Source organism: Eleutherodactylus coqui, chromosome 2, assembly GCF_035609145.1.
Source record: "Eleutherodactylus coqui strain aEleCoq1 chromosome 2, aEleCoq1.hap1, whole genome shotgun sequence".
Lineage (NCBI taxonomy): Eukaryota > Metazoa > Chordata > Amphibia > Anura > Eleutherodactylidae > Eleutherodactylus > Eleutherodactylus coqui.
In genome coordinates this window covers 276,617,430-276,639,617 of record NC_089838.1, presented here as the reverse complement: position 1 = coordinate 276,639,617, position 22,188 = coordinate 276,617,430, and the positions used below count along the sequence as shown (strand labels likewise).

At 45.6% G+C, this 22,188-nt stretch overlaps 1 protein-coding gene across 9 annotated transcripts in view; it reads right to left on the bottom strand.

The window, feature by feature from the left end:
* Window positions 1-22,188, bottom strand: part of AAK1 (AP2 associated kinase 1) — a 103,880-nt gene that overhangs the window by 72,197 nt on the left and 9,495 nt on the right. The gene's annotated exons all lie outside the window — the stretch shown is intronic.

Below are 22,188 nucleotides of genomic sequence, written 5' to 3'. Positions count from 1 at the left end.
AGCCGTCACCACACTCTTATGAAAGCTATCTAAAAGAAAGTTTGTCATGCCCATAGCAACCAATCATAGCACAGCTTTCAAAAAGGGGGTGGTTCCGAGGCCCGCCCGGCACAACACAGGCCGAAGCAGGGTTCCCAAAGGCCCGCCCCGCACATGTCGAAGCAGGGTTCCCAAAGGCCCGCCCTGCACAACACATGTCGAAGCAGGGTTCCCAAAGGCCCGCACAACACATGTCGAAGCAGGGTTCCCCAAGGCCCGCCCCGCACAACACATGTCGAAGCAGGGTTCCCCAAGGCCCGCCCCGCACAACACATGTCGAAGCAGGGTTCCCCAAGGCCCGCCCCGCACAACACATGTCGAAGCAGGGTTCCCCAAGGCCCGCCCCGCACAACACATGTCGAAGCAGGGTTCCCCAAGGCCCGCCCCGCACAACACATGTCGAAGCAGGGTTCCCCAAGGCCCGCCCCGCACAACACATGTCGAAGCAGGGTTCCCCAAGGCCCGCCCCGCACAACACATGTCGAAGCAGGGTTCCCCAAGGCCCGCCCCGCACAACACATGTCGAAGCAGGGTTCCCCAAGGCCCGCCCCGCACAACACATGTCGAAGCAGGGTTCCCCAAGGCCCGCCCCGCACAACACATGTCGAAGCAGGGTTCCCCAAGGCCCGCCCCGCACAACACATGTCGAAGCAGGGTTCCCAAAGGCCCGCCCCGCACAACACATGTCGAAGCAGGGTTCCCAAAGGCCCGCCCCGCACAACACATGTCGAAGCAGGGTTCCCAAAGGCCCGCCCCGCACAACACATGTCGAAGCAGGGTTCCCAAAGGCCCGCCCCGCACAACACATGTCGAAGCAGGGTTCCCAAAGGCCCGCCCCGCACAACACGTCGAAGCAGGGTTCCCAAAGGCCCGCCCCGCACAACACATGTCGAAGCAGGGTTCCCAAAGGCCCGCCCCACACAACACATGTCAAAAGAAGGGTTCCCAAAGGCCCGCCCCGCACAACACATGTCGAAGCAGGGTTCCATATATTTAAAAAAAAAAAAAATGTTCCCCCCCCCCCCCACAGGTTCATACAAATACCTCTGTGTGTCTTGGTACAAGACTGTAGGTACAACAAAATACAATATGGACCCATATAACTCTATGGTCACTAGATTAGCCATGTGCATGAGCCCTTAGAGGAATATTACATTAGAAGATTATGCAAGCCATTCCCTAATGTGTCGTTAGATGAAGCACTAGTACTAAAGCTGCACTTTAAAAAGGGTCAATAACTCCTCTAAAAGGGGTCGAAATCCATTACTCTTATTTACATTTCTGCACTCCCATGATTTCCCCTAGTCAGATCTGCAATCTTTAATGTTAATGAGATTGTCTATAGTGCTGCATGGTGGCTTCCTGCAGGTGATGCATTTATTATGGGCCCAGAATGTTTTCCTATCACCTGAGGACGGATTCTATTCTGGACTGGATGCAGGAAGCGCTGAAGACGGTTGAGGTTCTTTCTTCTCTGAGAGTTATTTTTACATACAGAAGAAAAAAAAAAAAAAAAAAAGCAGAATTCCAAGGTGTGGATGATCAGTAACGGGAACAGATGGGCTCCTCAGACACGTCATTGTGAGAAGGATTATTAATTATCTACGGAGCACAACTTTATATGCAGGAACAGAATACTTCTGCTCCCACTACATAACTTCACACCATAGAGCTGAGGGGTTCCGTTCTCTAAATCACCCAATTTAATATATATATAATTAAATTCTCTAAATGAACATTACAAATTTTTCTCCAACAGCGTAAATGATTTATATATAATATTCGCTAACGCTATAGCATTAAAACGCCACAGAGCGCCACTAGTCTTTTCCACACACACGTAAAAATATTGGCTTCCTGCGCTCACCACTAGGGGGCAGATCAATATATGGTGGTAAACATAGGGGCAAAGAAATAGCATTTTAAGGTCCACAAAGAAATGTGAGTCTTAATACACCAATTTACTTAATGGGGTCCGTGTGCTGTCCATATCTAGTCAGTAAAAAGAGAAGCACAACCCGAAAATACGCCCCTGTGAACAGGCGCTTAGTCAATACCCTCCTAATTGCTGATTAGTATGGCAGGGGTGTGTTAAGAAGTTCCTAATAATGTCATTCTTTAATTAATATCCAAGTGAGAGCGGATGCTGCACTTGCCAGAATGTGTTCTTCGTGAGGTTACTGTGTGTCCCAGGGGGAAGCAGCGCAGAATAAACGGATCGGGACAGATTTATTACCGCTGTCACATGGACAGGTTTGACATCATATAAAAGTGATCATTAATTTATGGAATGTCTAAAAGATATTTTACAAGATGTCACATGGTTCATGTTAAACGTCTAATACGAACAAGTGCACAGGCCTGAGGCCTGATTCGCACGAGCGTATTTGTGCCGCGTTTTGCGCATTGGGCGTTGCAACTGTTTTTTATTGTAGTTTTAGCACGCACAAAAGAATCCTGCAGCCACAGTCCCGTACATTGAAATAGCCAATTAGGCTAATTAGTTTCGCAATGTTTCAAGTGTGCAAGAAAATAGAACCTGCTGCGTATTTTTTGCACGAATGAATTGCACACCCAAAATACAGGCTTGTGAACGAACCCACTGAAATCAATAGGTTCTATTCACTGCATATTGCGCACACACTAATACAGTTGTGTGAACTCAGCTGAATCCCAGTTACATTTACTTCATATCTCTCCCTCAGTGGTAATAAGTAAAGTATCTTTCAAAAGATATCAGTGTCAAAATTACGCAACTGCCTGACAGCTATGACACCTTTTACATCTGGGGCGCCTGGCCTACCCATGTATTAGGTAAGTGGCCATTTATTTGAACACCCAGCACATAGTGCCACACTTTCCCTGCGGTGGCTGCTGCAGGGGAGATATATGCCCAGACCATGGCGGTGGTTCTATTCACAAATGAGATTTTAGTGAGATATCGCACAATAAAGAAAAAAAATTCCAATCTTGTACAGTGATGGCCTATCACTCGAATACACCATCACTTTATAAAAATCAGTTGGCATCCGACCTTTTGGACCCCCATCGATTCTGAAAATCAAGAGGCCACAGAGCTGCCTTAGCCCTGCACTTAATTCATGGTTATTCCCTGCACAGCTGCTCCCCGATCACGCGCTGTAAGTGGGGCTAGCTGCAGTTCCCTGCACAGCCAGTTTACCGGTAGTGACACTGATCAGGGATAACTTAGGAAGGGATGTGTCACGGCTCGCCAACTCCGTCAGTACAGAGCATCAGCCCCAGCCCACGTGACCCATACTCCAATGTATGCTCAGTGTCATTCTGGCGTTGGATGCAGACATGAGCAGTTGTCCGCTGGTGTGTGAATTGATTGGTCAGATGATGGGCGTGTACCAGATGGCCAATCAGCGTTAAGGCTGACTTAGACAACGATTGTCGCTTGAAATTCGCTCAAAAGCTATCGTTTAAGCGATAATCTTTGTGTCCATCTTGCGCCCGTCATGCAGTTTTCGTATAAAATCCATTTTTCATCCGTTTGCTTTTCATTTGGTCAAAATGACATCATTCAACGATTTTAGGGGAGTTTTCGTTGCAGACACTACACAAACGATAATACAACGATTGAAAAGCCGACATTTTCTGACAATTTTCGTTAGGTCAAAAACGTCAATCTTTAAAAGCAAAACCATCGCTCAATTGTGATTTTTAAGTAATAATCTGTGTCTAAATGGGGCTTTAATCTGTGCACATATTGCAGCTCTTCCTCAGTGAGGATGCAGTTATACTTCTACTCTGAAGGGGTTTCTGGTTGAATCGGCGACTCCTGTTCTATTCCAATGTCTGATAAGGCTGTTTGGTGTTAAGTACATTTCACAGTGTCTTAACATCTCCTATTTGCTATTTCTGCATTGGTATTCCCTCTGGTTCATTGTGGGCTTGTTTAACATCCATAAGCATAGATAATATTTACTGTATCAAACATTATCCCTGTTTCCCAACTAGTTTCCTGAAGCGAGGTCGCCCTTATCAGGGCGAGGGCTCCGCTTTTAGGTAGACAGTCATGACATTAGGTTAAGTTCGGGTTTCCCATTCCCCCACTTTTTGCTTTTGCTATAAATAAATAGTGTTCTTCATGTTAGGTTATTATGGGTATGACAGTCTTTTTAGGAAACAAATTATGTCCGATCCGAACGAGGCCTTTTGTGGCCAGCTCGGACATAGCAGGATGCAGCACTAAATTGGCCCAGCAGCCCCTTTATTCTCAGAATTAGTGGGCCTCAGAGGCTGGACCTCCACCAATTATAAAGTGATGGCAAACCTTAGAAGTATGCTATTATGTTACATGATGGGAATAGCCCTTTGAGTGAACTCTTTCCTTACAATACATGTATAGAACAGCCCCAAGGTCTCCGTGCTACAGAACAGACCACATCAGCCAAAGGATATGAAAGTTCGGATAATGCGGATCTCCTCAGCCAAGAAAATGGCTTTATACAACCCCTTATTATAAAATTAAAAGAACATTATAAGTCACCTGAAAGGTCAGCGGTAAACAGGAAAATGCTGAGGCAGCAACCACAGCGCTCCTTAGTGGTTTCTTGTACCGTGTCTTCGTACATAGTGATACAAGCCTTTTCTAAAACCACTTTTCCATGAGCCAACAGGCTGCGATCGACCTCAGCGTTAGATGGTTCTAAGCTGGCCTCAAGGTTTCCAGCATTGTTGAAAATGTTGTTACTACCATCAATGACTAGCAACTTCACTGCAAAGAAAAGCGCCATCAGAGGCAACACGCTGCCGCTAAATCCATCGCTTCTCAGGAATTTAAAGAGGATCTATCAGATGTCATGTCGCTTTTATAACAATTTTGCTTTATCCTTTAAGTAAACTCTTCTGTTCCTCTGTTGTTCCTCCAAGAAATACATGAATAAATTGACACCAGGTTATTAACAGTTGAGGGTCCCTCCATAGTCTGACACATGGTCCAATCAGTACCGACTGTTCAGGGACGCACGACTTTGGCAAAGGGAATGTTAGCACCCAGTTGTCAATTTAAATAATTATTTTCCAGGAGGAACAACAGAGAAACGGCACAGCTCCAGGTTCTCAAACAACATGATCCAGAATTCTTCTTGTATTGGATATTTGCTAAAATAGTTATGCCTTGAGAGCCCTTAAAGGGGTTGTCTCTCGAAATCAAGTGGGGTTATACACTTCTATATGGCCATATTAATGCACTTTGTAATATACATCGTGCATTAAATATGAGCCATACAGAAGTTATTCACTTACCTGCTCCGTTGCTAGCGTCCCCGTCTCCATGGTTCCGTCTAATTTCGCTGGCGGCTTGCTTTTTTAGACGCGCTTGTGCAGTCCGGTCTTCTGCTCTGAGCACGAGCCGCTTCAGCGTGCGAGCCGCTACAGCTCTTCTGCGCATGCGCAGACGAGCCGTACCTTCTCGGGAGCGCGCTGGAGCGGCCATTCTGCTACCATCCTCTCTTAGAGAGGGGTGCAGAAACTTCAGCAGCCCAGCCGTGAAGCCGCCCATGTAAGTGAGGGGTCGGGGGTGATGTGTGCGCAGGGGGGACTGTACCGCTGGGCCCCAGCGCGGGTGAGCCGGGGCCGGCCCAGTGATGGGTGTGAACGCATTATATCCTATTAACGCAGATAGCGTTGCTATGGAAAGCGCAGCCCGCCTGTCCACGAGCAGAGAATCATAGCAATTCTCCGTTCGCAAACGGCAAATCGCAGCATGCTGCGAATTGCCGCGATTCCCTGAGGTCAGTCTACCTGTCAGATAGGCTGATTGCGGAGATCCGTCTGCCAGCTCCTGCGGCGGCGATCTGTCGTGGGATACCGCAACGCCTGTGGACTGACAGCGTGTGAAAAATACAGAAGATGTAAAATTCGCGAACCAGTTTTTAAGGTCTGAATTCACACTTCTCTATGTTAATAAACCCTTACGGTTCCTTCACGCTGGTGGATTTGCACACGCAAAGAATAGAACCCACTGATATCAATGGCTTCGGACACATTTTCCATTTTTGCGCATGAATCGCTCGCAACCAAGCACATAGGACCTGCTCCATTTTGTGTGTGCGCCCAAAAGGTCCCTATAAAAGTCACAAACGTGCAATAAGCTGCGTAATTTTGTGTAAAAATTAAAAAAAGGCACATCTAAAGCTCATTAGGCTAAACAGCAATTTAAATCAGGGAGTGTTCGTCTGCAGCGTACAAGTGAACATGTCCTGCATGGCCAAAGAGTATACCAAAATGGGCGAATACGCACGCAAAAGAGGCTCGTACATTGCGCAAATAAGTTGTGCGGAAGCACACGCAAAAACGGATACTCCGTTTTCCTGTGCGGGTTCTGGCCGATTCCAGGACGGATGAAAAAATAAACACAACATTCCTTTAAATGGGGTAATGCCGCAGCGATTTCTCTGACAGATATTGGGAGTTCGAATTTTTATGGCCGTCCTATTTTCTGGGCGATTCTTGTTCAAGAATCAACCAATGAGAGCATTGAGAATGCTTCGCACACATACTATGTGATTTCTTGCACTTTTAATACAAGTGTGATGCATTTTTTTATGTACTTTATCTGTGGAGACCACAAATAAAAAAAATTTAAAAAAAAAAAAAAAAAAAAAACACATGAGGAAAATCCAGCCCTCCCAGTGATTAGAGAGGACACGGTGATGGGGTGATGTAACACTCTAGTGCTTCTAGTAAACGTGTTCTACTCTCACATTACATCTCCCTGAGTCAGTCTGTTACATATTTTGAGCATATCACATATCACACATATTTCACGATGAGTGGTACTCAACAATCTCCAACAGGGATGATCAAATACATAAACTCTTTGACGTGATGAGAGTCTCTATAACCTAGATACTGGTCCCCGAATGACAGCTCGCTTTATAGAAATCTGCTTATGAATGAGACAGGTTGGTTTGCAGCGGCAGTAAAGCAAGACCATAAGAAGTTGATCCCTTACATATATAGCAATATTCACAGATGACTTTCCATTAAAGAGGGAATACCCAACAGCCCCTAAATAGTACTCTCTACTAAGACTCTGCCCTGTTCACATTAGTGTTACGGCTTCCTTTGTTAACGAGGTCATGACAGACCCATTGACTTCTAGCAGGTCTGTCAGGGTTTCAGTATTTTTGATAGAGTACCATAGTCTGTATCACTGCTAAGGGCAGCTTTATAACTAATTAGGGGACATGGTCTTTAAATTCCGACCCTTCCCCACCACACGCCAACTGGTAGCTAGGTCCGATGAACACAGATCCGTGCGATCTTCGAGTGAACGCCCACTGCTGTGGCCTCTCGCTGGTTCGGCTGAACAGTCTACGTACAGAGAGGGTATCCTCAAAGATTGAAACCAGACACCGTATCAGCGAATGCTTTCTCTAAGACCAACAGGGACTGTTCAGTTGAGGATCACTTACACCCATTTGAATGTTTTTGGGAGTGAATGAAGTCGGAGGACCAATCAGCGATCGGTGGGAGACGCATGCCATAGAAGGAGACGCATGCCATAGAAGGGCACACCTCCCTGCAAAGCTGTTGGTGAATCGCTGAACGACAAGGATTACAAGTTTACAGCAGACAATGACCAACCATTATTTTTAGGTGAGCTGAAATAGAGCGACTAGTGAACGAATTCTCACCTGTCAAGCGGTTGGTGGCAGCGTTTACACAGAGCAACTGTGGCTTACTATTCAGATGGTAGTTGTCCCGTGTAAATCCACTCAAAAACAACCGTTGTAAACAGAAACTGAGGTGTCAAAGCCATATGCAGTGGCAAATAGTATGGAGAAGCGGGCACACTGTATATGGTGCTCTGTACAGTCAAATATTTGATATAGCATTACTCAACCCAATACAAAAGGCCTCCAGACAAACATGGGTATATATAGCCCCATAGAAGTCTATAGGCAAGAACACTTCATGAGATTGCTGCACTGCCAATTCTCACATGAATGAACATTGCCTCTTATTCCCTATGGGAGCAAAAAAGTATCGCACTTGCATGCAGCTCCCATGTACATGTGAACATGATGCTTTTTGGGGGATTTTTTTGCTCCCGTAGGAAAAAAATGGGTGATTCCTAAACAGAAGTTGCCCACAAATAGGACATACCATTATTTTTTTATTTTTTAATTTTTTAATTGCACATGTAAATCGTTGCACATTTGTAATAATGGGCTCTTTTCCCGCCCATCTCGCAACGCACAGAAATCACGCAGGAAAAAACATCCCCCATGTAAATCCACCCTTATGTTACAGCTCTTGCCCTGCAAGAGAGATTCCTGCTGACAATAAGGAAATAGCATATGGTGGCCGATTGATCATATAAACATAATTTGCATCGGCCCGAGTGAACGCCCTATAAACGAGCACCAAACAACCTGTTACATCGTCAGTCGGCACTTCTACTGGCCATTGTCAGGCCCATCACGAGAGGACCCTTACCCATGACTGCGTTATGGGCAATAAGGCAGTGATAATTATAGCGCACCAACATCTTCGAGCCGTCTACAGTCACCCAAATACATAAATGAAACCTTCATTAAAGGGATCAGTTTCGAAACAAAATCTGCCAAACTAGTTCTGTAAGAACAATTGGGAATCCTCCAGCGGTGATTGATGACTCGGCCGTTTACACATAAACCAATGATTATAAAGTCATTAGCTAACATCGGTATTTATTGACCATAGATTGGGCAATCAGCCCTGTTGACTAAGCAATATGCAACGCACCAACTTATACAAGAAGCGCCATCCTGAGAGAACAGCTTTAAGTAAGGTTCCTCAAATACCAGCTCAGTCAGAAGCAAGGAATCTTTGGCATCGGGGAAGGAATTCAGTAAAATGTTCTGCCACTCCTTTAATGTATTAGCAGCCATTTGTATTGGCGTGCTTGCATACTGCCGCAAGTTCAACACCCTACGGAGGTCACATCTGCCCACTTGTTATGAAACGGTCTACAACCATGGCCTGGTTTTGGAGACGGCAACACAAGCTTTCCGATCACAGAGGGACCAGCATTTATGTACAGGCATAGCATACTTGAATTTTTACTTTTTTTTGGTCTGCTAGGGCTTTGTAATGTCCCACAAGTTGTGGACACTTTGGCATTACTGCGACTCTCACCGCACGTTCAAACAACGTTACAATTACTCTACGATCTTCACCCCAAAAAATATTCTACATGGTTGGATGCCTCCCACCTCTTGATACATCTGTAGGACCTTAGGCCATCTCATGCACCAAACGTACGTTCTTCAGTCCTACAAAAAAAGGATGGAAGCGAACAGAAACCAGGTCAAACGGAGACCAGATTTGGTTTCCATTAACCTAATTAAAGTCAATAGCTGAAAAGGTAACCAAGTAGAACCCATGGACGGAAAGGCACAACGTAGACCATAATGCTGTGTGAGCTCAGGTGTCATTCACACGGGCAGAAACGTATTTTGGTCTGTGAATACACAGTGTATTCATGCATCAAGAAGCACGTATTTTCTAAGAAAAAAAAAAACCTCATTCATTTCTTGCGCATATATGAAGTGAATACGTAATACGGGTTTGCGCAATCCCATTCCCTTCAATAACCTATTTCAGTACGTAGTACACACCAAGATGGAACATGCTGTTTTTTTTTTTCTTCATGTGACTAAAAATCCTGTGAAAAATACACCCTTTTGATTAACCCCATTGAAATCAATGGGTTTTATTGATACATACTGCGCAGCATATGTAAGTCTATATCCTTATCGCCCTATCACAAGGGCAGGAATGCTCGCTCAGTTGAAGGTACATGTGAAGCTGCATCCAATCGGCCCGATTACATCCTTTGTGCATCCGGAAAAATAAAATCTTAGTTGTCGGCTAGACATTCCCGTATGAACAGGGCGCATGCTGCCGACAGGGATTATACTCATGGGGGGGGGGGGGGGGTGGACATCGGCACCCAACAGCCGTCCCACTGACTATCGCTCCTGTGCTTTAAACAGAAGTGCTGGTCAAAGATGGGGGCAACCGCACCCTCGTGGCTTATAGTCCGATTTATATGGATAACTTTAAAGAACCAATTTTTATTAAAAAAGGGAAAGTTACAACCGCCACAAAAAAATGGAGGCAGAGTGGGTCAGATAGTTCTGGCACGCACGCCCCCATCCACAATAAATAGGCGGTCCTTCATAATGGTCTGGAACTTAGCTGCTCAATTTTTAAAAAAAAGTAATAAAAACGCCAAATCCTCAGGATAGGTCAAAAATAGATGATCGCCGAGCGTCCGCTACTTGGGAACTCCACCAATCAGCTGATTCGCAGCACCACTGTCAGTAAGAAGCAGATTGTGCTGACCATACTGCAATGGCCCAAGTTGGTAAGGCTTTATTCACACAAGCGTATATATGCGGCTATGTAGCCATGTTTTTACACCCTCCTGATATACGCGACCACCTGAGGCATTAGATTCAAATGCATTTCTTCACATGGGTGAATATGCGGTTGCTCCGTAGAAAAATAGAACATACGTGACCGAAATCCGCACCTGCCATTATACGCTGGGTAAAGAGAGAGAGTTCTGGATCTATCTTTCAACTGAAATACGCTGGTGGCTCCCATGGGCTTCTATGGGAGCTGGAGGCAGTTTGTGAGTGTCCAACGCAGGCAAAAGCTTACAGGTGCCTCTATTTAGGCATATGAAATCATTTTGGAGAATTTATGCCTAGCGAGGGATTTTCGAGCTGCAACGTATTTTTTCGCTAATACATCGCACCCAGCTGTGTGAATGGACGAGAAAACACTAGTTTAGCTAGTGACTTGATTGCGGAAAATAAACCAGTCATGTGAATTCACGGTGCGTCCGAGCGAATGTAAAAATGCATACGCTCGTGTGAAGGGGCCCTTATGCAGACGCAGCTCTGATTAAATGCAAGCTGTGCCTGCACTGCCAGCCCAGGCCGCTGCAGTAGGAGCGAGCGTGATCAGCATCCTGCAAGGTCTGTAATTACATTGGTGTGGATCAGCAGGGATCCTGAGCAGCGGAGTCCCACCAATAATGGATTAATGCCCTTTCCCGTAGATAGCTCATCAAGAGAAGGAATCCCCAAACTCCCGGACTACTCCTTTAATTTTGGGGGGGGGGGCGGTGAATATCTTCTTTACTATTTTATATTTTTTGGTTATTCCTTTTCCCCCCACATACAGAAAAAAAAAAAAAAAAAGGGTTGGTGACGGCAAACTATCCAAAGCCTGATCTTGTCCACATTCTTGTCCACTCCTCCGGCATTAAAAGGTGGCGTGTGACATATTTGACAATAACTTGACATCATACTGTATCGCAATCAATTATAAGAAAGAAGACAGTACAATCAGTGTTAATTATACTAAAAACTATCCATGTGGATAATGAAAGATTAAAAATAGAAACTTCCAAAAGAAATGTTCTGCTCGGGTTGATTTCAGTAGCCTGAAGCTCTTTTATATGATGAGCACCACTGAACGTGGAAATTCTCTCTATATTTTCCTAGGTCTGTCAGGAAATGGCTGAGCAAACACTGCACAGGCCTCGTCCAAGCTGTACAAAGATGGGGGCGACCGCACCCCGGCGGCTTATAGTCCGAGTTATATGCATAACTTTAAGAACCAATTTTTGTTAAAAAAGGGGAAAGTTACATCCTCCGCAAAAAAAAACCCATTAAGAGCAAAGTCAGCTTTACGCAGAAAGTAACCAATGAGGATTTATTCCACATCAGCGTTCAGGGCTCTATGCAGGGTATCCATTGCTAAATTTCATCCAAATTCCAGTCAAAATAGTGCACCATTTTATCTGGGTTAATTCCAGACAGCATGACGGAAGCAGAGCGGATCCCAATGTAATCAGCAGGCCCGTTCAGTACAGTTCGCTAATGGAAACCCCAACACTGATCTGAACTTCGCCTAAGGTGTGGCTATTCTGCCAAAAACATTTGGTGTGCGAGAATTTAGGCCTCCTATACACGAGCAAGTCGGATTCCGCATGCAGGAGCCCACAGCGGAATCCAACCCTGTGCCCGGCTGGCATCCGCACATACCTGTCATTTTGTCTTTTCTTCTGTACTGTGGATGGTCCGCACGGCTTGCCGTTGTGGCGAAAGTCTTGAAGTCATGTTCACTTTGCTGCCACTGTAAATTCCGCAGATTTTCCATGGGGAGCGTCCGAAATGAAGATCCATGGCAAATCCCCCCCGTGTGTTTATATACTCTAAAGAGTACTTTAAAAAATGCTGCGCGCTGTTTTTGTTTCTTCAGACAAAAAGCCGGGCAGCTGGGCAGAAAGCGAATAGACCTCATTAGAGTCAATGGGGTCCATTCTGCGCCGTTTGGTTCCATCCAGAGACTGATTCGTTTGGCTGCACGAAATCCCATTTCCTGCTCCCCGAGCAGAGCAGGAAACTGAAACCCCGAGTGCAATTATGAAGCCACCGACACCTCCAGGGTTTGCATCTTACGTACCTTATTTTCCGACAGGTGACATGCCAATAGGACACGATACATTCTACCGATAGGGATGTCCAAATACTTCTATAGTTCTTGTTAATACACACCAGCTTACCAAAACATAGGAGTAGCACTGCAGAAGCGGACTATACAGGGTTTAGTTGTCATCTATAAACATGGAGAATTAAAGCTCTGCATAGGAGCTGTAGACCCAAAACGAAAACTACAATGGCAAATTAATTTACTATTTGCCTTATGTCATCACTAAGGAAACCGCTCTCTATAAATGCTGCAAGAGAAATAAAGCATTACATGAAATCAATGGGCATCCACGTAACACACGGATGCCAGTGGTCTTCTATATAAGCAGCGGGTCCATTCTCAGCTCGTAACTTTCTCCCAACTGAGAAGAGAGAAAGACGTGAGTGCTCAGTAGGAGAAATACCGCCCAGAGACCCGCTGACCAATCATTAAATCCCAAAAGACCCTTTAAAAAAAAAAAAAAAAAAAACAATTCAAGAGGATAGAAAGGAAGAAAAAAAATATAGACCTAGCGTTCAACTGGCTGAGTACAATACAACAGAAGATCTGACATCACAAGAAGAAAGAGCGTTTCCTTTCGCACATTTCCATGTAAACCTTCCATTAATATCTGAGCCTTAGAAGAAAAAACGCCACAAGAAAAGGGAAATGCAGCGAGATGGTACTAATACATACAAATGCTTTTGGCCTTTATCAGAAGATCTTTTTTTCTTCTTCTACATTTGTCTTCAGAAATATAGGCCCAAATCTATGACTTATCTCATTACCATGGAAACAAGAGTATTCCCCAGCAAAACAGCGGCCTATGTGACGAAGAAGATAGCTCACCATTTAACACGACCTGTCAAGTTCAAGGAGAATACATAGTACCGTATTTTCCGGACTATAAGGCGCACCGGATTATAAGGCGCACTTTCTATGAGCGCATTATAAGCAATCTTGTTTCATATATAAGGCGCACTGGATTATAAGGCGCAGCACATTAGTGCTGTGCAGGGGCCGGAGAGGCTTCTATCAAGCCTGATAGAAGCCTGTCCGGTCAGATCGCGGTTGCTAGGCAGCCAGGGGCCTTCTGAAAGGCCCTAGGGTTGTCTATGCAGAGCGCCTAGCAAGTCGTGCGCTAGATGGGCACTCTGCATAGACAGCCCTGGGGCCTTTCAGGAGGTCCCCGGCTGCCTAGCAACCGCACAGCGTCCCGCGATCTCATCGTGGGACGCTGTACGGGCCCCCTGAACATCGGTTGCAGGCTGTTCTTACAGCGGGCACCCGGCGGCAGCAGTTCTGATGAGCCGCGCCGCTCGTTAGAACTGTTAACACTTTAAATACTGCTGTCAGAGCGGTATTTAAAGTGTTAACTGTTCTGACAAGCGGCGCGGCTCGTCGGAACTGCTGCCGCCGGGTGCCCGCTGTAAGAACAGCCGGCACCCGACGTTGTATGGAGCAGGATCCACCCGCGATCCCGCTCCATACTACTACTTGTTTGACTTGCGAACAAAACGGACTTGCGAACAGGCTCCCGGAACGGAACCTGTTCGCAAGTCGGGGAGCACCTGGACTGTCGGGTTCATATATAAGGCGCACTTTCTATTTCTGAGAAATTCTCAGCATTTTATGTGCGCCTTATAGTCCGGAAAATACGGTATGTGGTTAAATAGAGTATAAATCTTGAATCTCAAGGTTCGCTCCAGAAGGTTACTGGCCGCCATATTAAATAACCTTCCAACTTGGCACCCCAGGAGAGAATCAGCGGACTAGTCCTCCAATCTACAGGATTCCCTCAAGGAAGTGGCTAAAAAAATAATATGTAGGTGGGTAGAAATGTAGAAGGTGGGACTTACCTGGTGTGGAGCACCCTCCGATGACAGGCGTCCACACTGTCAGTCCGGAGAGGCGTAATACAGTATCCAGAAGAGTAGGATCCCTACTCCTTAGGGAGAGCGTCTGGAGCAGCAGTGTCTTCTTTGTCTACTAAGTTGGCACCCCAGTCAGAGCAATTGATCCCAGAGGTTCATAGCAGCAAGACACTCAAACGCAAAAAGAAGAAAACGCTGCGGTTCCAATGGTAAAATGCTAGAGAAACGCATCACACTCGCATGCAAGTTTAATGTCATGCGACTGCCATGCATTTTTTTCACGATCGCATAGAAAATAACAAGCAATTCTGCCAGATATGACAAATCTTCAAGACTTGACTTGGAATACCCATCAATCTCAGAATTAAAAGGGTTGTGTTGATCGGCGGCGGGCCGAAACATTCCACATGTTTTGCTTTGCCCCAGCTGAAAGCGGTGTCATGCTGATTGTTTGGAAGCCCCATTAAATTCCCAGACACATCAGCAGAGTTTAATTTCTGCTTCTTAAGTTCTTAAAGGGGTTGTCCCGCGAAACAAAGTTGGGGTATACACTTCTGTATGGCCATATTAATGCACTTTGTAATGTACTTTGTGCATTAATTATGAGCCATACAGAAGTTATTCACTTACCTGTTCCGATGCTAGCGTCCCCGTCTCCATGGTGCCGTCTAATTTTCAGCGTCTAATCGCCCGATTAGACGCGCTTGCGCAGTCCGGTCTTCTCCGTGTTGAAAGGGGCCGCTCGTGCTGGAGAGCTGCTCCTCGTAGCTCCGCCCCGTCACGTGTGCCGATTCCAGCCAATCAGGAGGCTAGAATCGGCAATGGACCGCACAGAAGACCTGCGGTCCACCGAGGGTGAAGATCCTGGCGGCCATCTTCGCAAGGTAAGTAAGAAGTCACCGGAGCGCGGGGATTCGGGTAAGTACTATCCGGTTTTTGGTTTTTTTTTTAAACCCCTGCATCGGGTTTGTCTCGCGCTGAACGGGGGGGGGGGGGGGGGGGCCTGGGGGGCTATTGAAAAAAAAAAAAAAAAAAAAAAACGTTTCGGCGCGGGACAACCCCTTTAAAGCTCACATGATAGAATTATTACACCAGCTCCAAAAAGGGGGTTGCATAAATTACCAAGGACAACAATTTTTGCATGGGCCTTGGAGACACTGATCATCTGTGTAGACAAGATATGCCATCAATGTATATGGTCTGACGGATGGGCCTCCCACTAATCCTTAGAGGGCTGCAGAGCTAGGTGATGTAACAAGTGACCATGGGGTCCAGTTATAGGACCCATAGTTGTTCAGTACCGCAACAGCTGTTATTCCATTATAGTTGTGCCAAAGACTCCTTAAGCATTTTCTTCCCATTAAACCATGCGACTACCAATGCAGTCCAGGTCACTACGGATATGCCATGGATATCTCCAATAGAAAGCTCCGTTAAAAAGGTCATATTAAACGTTTTTTCTAGGATTACACTATTGATAACCTATCCTCGTGATAGGTCATCAACAGTTGATCAATGGGGGGGGGGGGGGGGGGGTGTCTACCGCTGATCAGCTGACAGAAGAGGCCACGTTGCTTGAGAGAGCGCTTTGCGGTCTTATCACAGGAACCTGACTTCCAGTTCATCGCTCACATTGCGTGAAAGCAACTCAGTCCCATTCAAGTGAATGGGGTTGAGCTGCTAGAACAGGCACAACCATACAATGTATAGAGGTGTGCCTAGTAGGGACTGAAGTGGCCGTGGCGCTCAGCCAAGCCATGCTGTCACTTCAGTCAACTGATCTGCAGGGATCACCAATAAACTAATGAGGTCCTATCCTCAGGGTAGATAATTTAGTCCTGGAAAACTCCTTTAGGGTACGTTCACACGCGCATTTTGATATGGACCCACAACAGACTTCACCCCTTCAAGGGTGAAATCAGCTGTGCACCAAAGTCTGCATCAGTAATTTGGATTTCGTTGTGATTTGTAATAAAAAAAAAAAAAAAAAAAAAAAAGGCGCAGATTTTCTGCTATTTCATGCTGCGGATTTTGGTGTAAATGCACGCCAAAGTGTGCACCATTTGGTGTAGATTTTGAAGCAGACCCACAGCAGATTTCAGCCTTTCAATTGGAGTAAAGCTTGCTGTGGATTTGCATTAAAATCCATACTAATATTCCAGATTTTGACATGGCTTTTGGTTCAGCAACAGAAAATCTGTACCAATTCGGTGAACGTGTCCTTGATTGCACAATTTTTGGGACTAATGTCAGACACTAGGATAGCTCTAGTCTCACACACACACACACACACACACAATAATTGGTCAGATTGATCATCATTGGTGGTTTTATACGAGCAAACTGTACCTCCTCCTGCAACTGCTTTCCTTAGAATATGTCTCCTATGTGTGCACATCCGGGAAAAAAAAAAAATGTAAAAATAAATTAGATATATATCTAACGGATTAGCCTACAAGTCTGTCTCGCTGACTGACATTTATTGGTGATTTATGGTGGCCTTGACCTACTGCACAAGGTAAAGTGCGCCTGGCCTCCACGAGAGGTTGCACTACATTAAAATGGTTATAGCATAAAAAGAGAGATGGCAGTGACATTGAACACGTAAAAGCCAGTAACAGGAGTATTACTACCTTACTTACACCTCACTATGTAAGATAAACAGTGAATTGTACACTGCCGCTAATCTAATGGATTATAGTATCAAAGCAAAAGGATCATTTATTGCAGAAAACTGACCCCTTGAAGGGAGGCTCTAGTACCCTGTTGTACCACCTCTAGTTTGGATAAAAGATGTGATACGGGCTGGCATGGAGGCTCTAGTACCCTGTTGTACCACCTCTAGTTTGGATAAAAGATGTGATACGGGTGGGCATGGAGGCTCTAGTACCCTGTTGTACCACCTCTAGCTTGGATGCAAATACAGCAGTCAGTGCCCAAATGACACATGGATTCTTGCTCAAGACAACCCGGTTCCACTCCGTAGCATTCAATTTAGTCATTTACGACGCCCACTGCAAAAGGAGGCGACAGTGGGTGTCAAAGGCAATACAACTAATGGCGCATTGTGAGACCAAATGTCCTTCAGCCCAAAATACATAGAAATAGTTTTGACAGACACAGGGGCCTGTAACAATGGTGCCACCTGTCTCTGGATGGTGGACAACAACATAGTTGGAGCCACTTGTGTTGTCAGACGATTCTCTACTGGTGATCTGTTAAGGGGATCTTGAGCCCGGTCTCCTTGCGTGCCCTCTCACATCCACTGGTCCCAACATCTCCTAACAGTCTGGGCAGAACGGCCCAGGTGGGGGTAATTTGTCAATAGGACCATCCAGCTTCTTGCATTCCAATAACGTGCCACCTCTCAAATTCTTGTTACCTGGGTGAAAAATCGGTATTATTGTATCTTGACACCACCGGAAGCTAGGGGTTTGACAAGAGGAACGCCCCTGTCACATCCCTAGCTCCCAAAAGGGTCAAGGCACCAAGGTCCTAGAAGCACAGTGTGCATAAATGCTGCCATGTTACCGCTGTAACATGGCAGCATTATAATGTAATAGTGTAAGGCTAAGAAATAATGTAACCCTCACCCCAAGATCCCCGCTCACAGATGCCACCCTCACTACTTATGTTCGGCCGCTGGAACTCTCAGCTCCCTGTTGGCCGATGCCCCGCTCAGAGCTGCCGCTCTCAGCGCTTCTGCTCTTCCGCCGGGACTCTTAGCTGGCGCCCTGAGCACTTGTGGTCCTTCGACGACAGTCAGATCCCTGCCGGCCGGTCCCCCACTGACAGCTTGCGCCATCTGTGCTTCTGCTCCGCCACCGGAAAAGCCGGCGTGTGCTCCTGCACTGTGCGGCCGGGGCACAAGACTCTGTCCCCCTGATCCTGCAGCGGCCGGTATGTCAAAGTGAAATCGGGTGGGGTGCCCTCGGATGCTTTCGGCTCGTTGCTACAAAAGTGAGCCTGGTTCTGCAGAGTGCCTTGGTGCCAAGTCTGCAGCTGTAGCAGTACATTAGCACTAGGGCTTGCTGTATGTTTTTTCCATCCACTTTGGGCCCACTGTATGTGTTCTGCGTGCACTTTTAGTGGTCTTCCAGGACCCATTTGTAAGGCTGCGTTGCAGCCAATCAGTACCAGTGGGCGTCACTACACACAAATAGTCACTACGGAAGAGAGGTCACTACACACAAATAGTCTCCAAGAGCCTTTTTATAGGCCATGGGTGGAGCAACTTTGAGGGCCTCAAGTGGCAAAACCTTTCATCTAATGACGACAACTCTAATAATTTGCATATCTGCCCAAGATGTAACTGCATGCCGAGTTTTGCAGCAAAACAACTCCTCCATCTAGGGGCTTGATTGTGACAAAGTGTACCAATGTACTATACCCGTTCTGTGATTGGGCAGCACTGCTCATAAGGGCTGTACTGTCCGCGCATAGTGTAGTTAGAAAATGGAAGTGGCCATCTTGGCTACCTGAAAACGAAACCTGAACCAGTACAATGGTGAGACCGAGGAGAAAAGCGAGTGAAGAGAACATACCTCTTACACCCACCAATCCAAGGACAGAGTGTTGTCCCGAAACTGGATTGCTGTAAATTTCACTGCTGCCAAATCTTCCATTCACTGTAGTGAAGAATGTTCTTCACTTCCTCTGGATCAACATTGGGGGTGGAATAATCTGAACTGGATGGAAATCTGTATTTTTTCAGACTAACATTACTATGTTCTTGGCCACCTTCATTGCACACCCTTGTCATGAGAACTGGAGGCGTCCTATGTTGACCAGGCATTTATACTATATCCAGTTAATCTACATGGAAATTTGGAAAAAAACATTATTACACTTCTTCCCTGTGAGAGCAAGCTGGTTCGAATAATTAAGCACAGGGTTATAAGGAATCTCAAGATAGAATACAGACCATTATCTACTCTGCAAACTAGAAGTTGTAGGAATTTCACGAAGCGACTTGTGTGTCATTACTGCAACGCACATTCTTCTAGCGGGATTGTAATTCTGACAAGGGTAGTTTATTACAGTATTGTTATGTCAGCAATGATTAAATCCTACAATCTATAAAGTAGACATAAAGGCAAAAATCACCTACTGAATGGTCCCGTCTGCCCACCTCAGTAGCCGGAACCACCCTGGCCGGTTACTAGAAGCTGCACTTTTTATTTAGTGGATAAATGAAGCAATGTGGTCAGTGTTTTTTGCTTGTTTTTAGCGGTGCGGCTGTGAAAGGGTTATTCATTCCTGCACAGAGCACTGCTGGGGACTATGACTGTGCTGTATTTGAGAATGAAGTGAAAGAGGAGAGGCCTGGGTATCCCATGGGCATTTTATAATGAAGCTTTGTAAACCATCATGGCCAGAGAAACACGCTGAGCCAGCATGTTATGAACAGAGCGAGGAGAGGGGATTGCAGGGAGAGACGGAGAAACGTGAGTAAGGCAAAAACATGATGGATGATGCGGAAAAGGACAAAATAGTAAATTGGATTACAGGAAGAGAAAGTCAATAAATTAAGAAGGAAAAAAAAAAAAAAAAAAAATAGGTTAACGCTCCGCCATCACCAACGGTCCATTTAGGCCAATATCCCTCAGTCCTAAAAGACCCATCACACCTTCCTAGAAGACGTCTTCCAGGGTACATCCGCCTGGGATGCATTTTCCACAACGCCAAATGCAAAACCGAATCAGTGGTAGAACCCACATTTGGATTGGTCATGGTGTTTGCCCTATGCATTACAGAAAGTGAGATCTGCTATGAAGTTCCCCAATACAAACTGACATGCTGTGAAATTGAAAAGTTAGTATTAAAAGTCAATTTATGTTGCGGACTTTTTTTTTTAGCAGTTTATGTAAATTTAGTAACGTTTCCTGTACCAAAGTCTGTGGCGATTACACCCAATGTCCACATACCATACATTTTTTGTAAACGCATTTTTTTTCCTATAGGCTACAGGGGGGGGGGGGTTTCTGAGAAAAGAATAAAAAAAGCAAAAAAAAAAAAAAACAAAACACATAATTCCTAGAGCATCCAAGAAAAACGCCATGGACTCAAGAATGAATCCTTCTCCCTCCGATGTTGGGAGAAAATGCTGACCTGCGACCGGAGGAGTTGGCGGTATATTAGCTACATTTATTCGTCTGTTATCCGCCCAGTCCTGGTTCCAGCTGTCCAAGATGGCTGCAACAATATTCTATCTAGCCAATGCACACTGTGGACTCTTCTCCAGTTGGCCAGTGGTAATCACATGAACAGCACTGGACATTCAGAGCAGATATACCGGTAGTGCATTAGTAGTCTACCACTATCAATGCAATATGGAGATTATGTAGTCTGAGGATTGAGTTGGCCATCTTGGATGGCAAAAAAGTAGCAAGCTGGATGGCCAACTGTGAAGAAAAAGCAAAAGTATTGGACCACCCACCCTCCCTGGTCCCAGGACAGACTTTGTCCCGAAACTAAGGACCACTTTAAGTGGGTTGCACCAATTTTGACTTCTATTACCCATCCATAGGATACGTGATAAAAGTCTGAATGGTAGGGGTCTCAGCTGAGACCCCACCGATCCTAAGAACAGGGATCCAGATTCCCTTGCCCCTCCTCAATGTGGGTTTGCTGCACCCCTTGCAGAGAAGAGAATATTGAATGGAGCAGCGGTCACGTATAGCTTCAATGGGATCGGCTGAGATAGTCGAGCGTTTGTACTCTATTGCCGTCAGTTCCACTTAAATGAATGGTGCAGCACGGCGAATGTTCGTCCGCTGCTGGGCTGAAGCCAACGTCACTGAAGGTGGGTGCAGTGAGGAAAAGAGGTGGACACATGATCCCTATTCTTTGGATCAGTGGAGGACAGTGAGACCCCCATCGATCAGACTTATCTATCCTAATGGATAGGTCGTAAAAGTCCATTTTGGGACGACTCCTTTAAATAAATAAAGGTAATACGTGACTTTTCTGTGAAGAGTTAGCTGTAAAAATGAACATGCTGCAAATTTGTACACTTTTCCTGTACAAGTGAAGGGGGGGATAAAATGGCCCATGTCAGCAGAATCCCTGCCAGAACAGAGACGTGTGAACATGGCCGAAGATATAGAAGATTTTTTTCTTTTTCCCCTTTGGACTGTGATCTGATGCAGACTCAGGAGTTGTTCATTGTAGGTCTCTTCAGGAATGACTAACCACAATGACCTCATGGACCCAAGTAAACGCTGGCTCATCAGATACCATGGAGAAACATCTGAGGTCACTTCGCAATTTGTAGTTCTCCAACATCCAAGTTGGCCAACTACTTAGTTTACACAGAACACAAAACACCGACCTCAGTTATAAAGTATATAGTGTGCCGTCATCGGTAATACTGTGACCTGCTGTCTTCCTATTAGTATGCTGCCGGAAGAGTACAGCATTCCTAGAAGTAGACCGTCCGGACGGGCCACCTTGTGTGCATCTAATCAATACTGAACACCATGTTCATGTCACAAGAGATAAGCGGGCTCAGGAAACCCACAGCGCTCCCAGGATGGGAAACAGGAAATCCTAATACTACGGGTCGCAATAAAGATTTACCAATATCATTTTTTTCCCCTTAAAAAAAGCTCCTGAAATCATTTTTTTTTTTTGTATACATTAACTTTTCCTTTGCATTACATAGAGGTCATGTGACGCACTCTGAACTCCACTAGGCTGTGTCCACACTTGCGTTAGGGGCTTCCAGCACTCTGTTCCATTAGAGCAGAGAAGGGGAATTGAA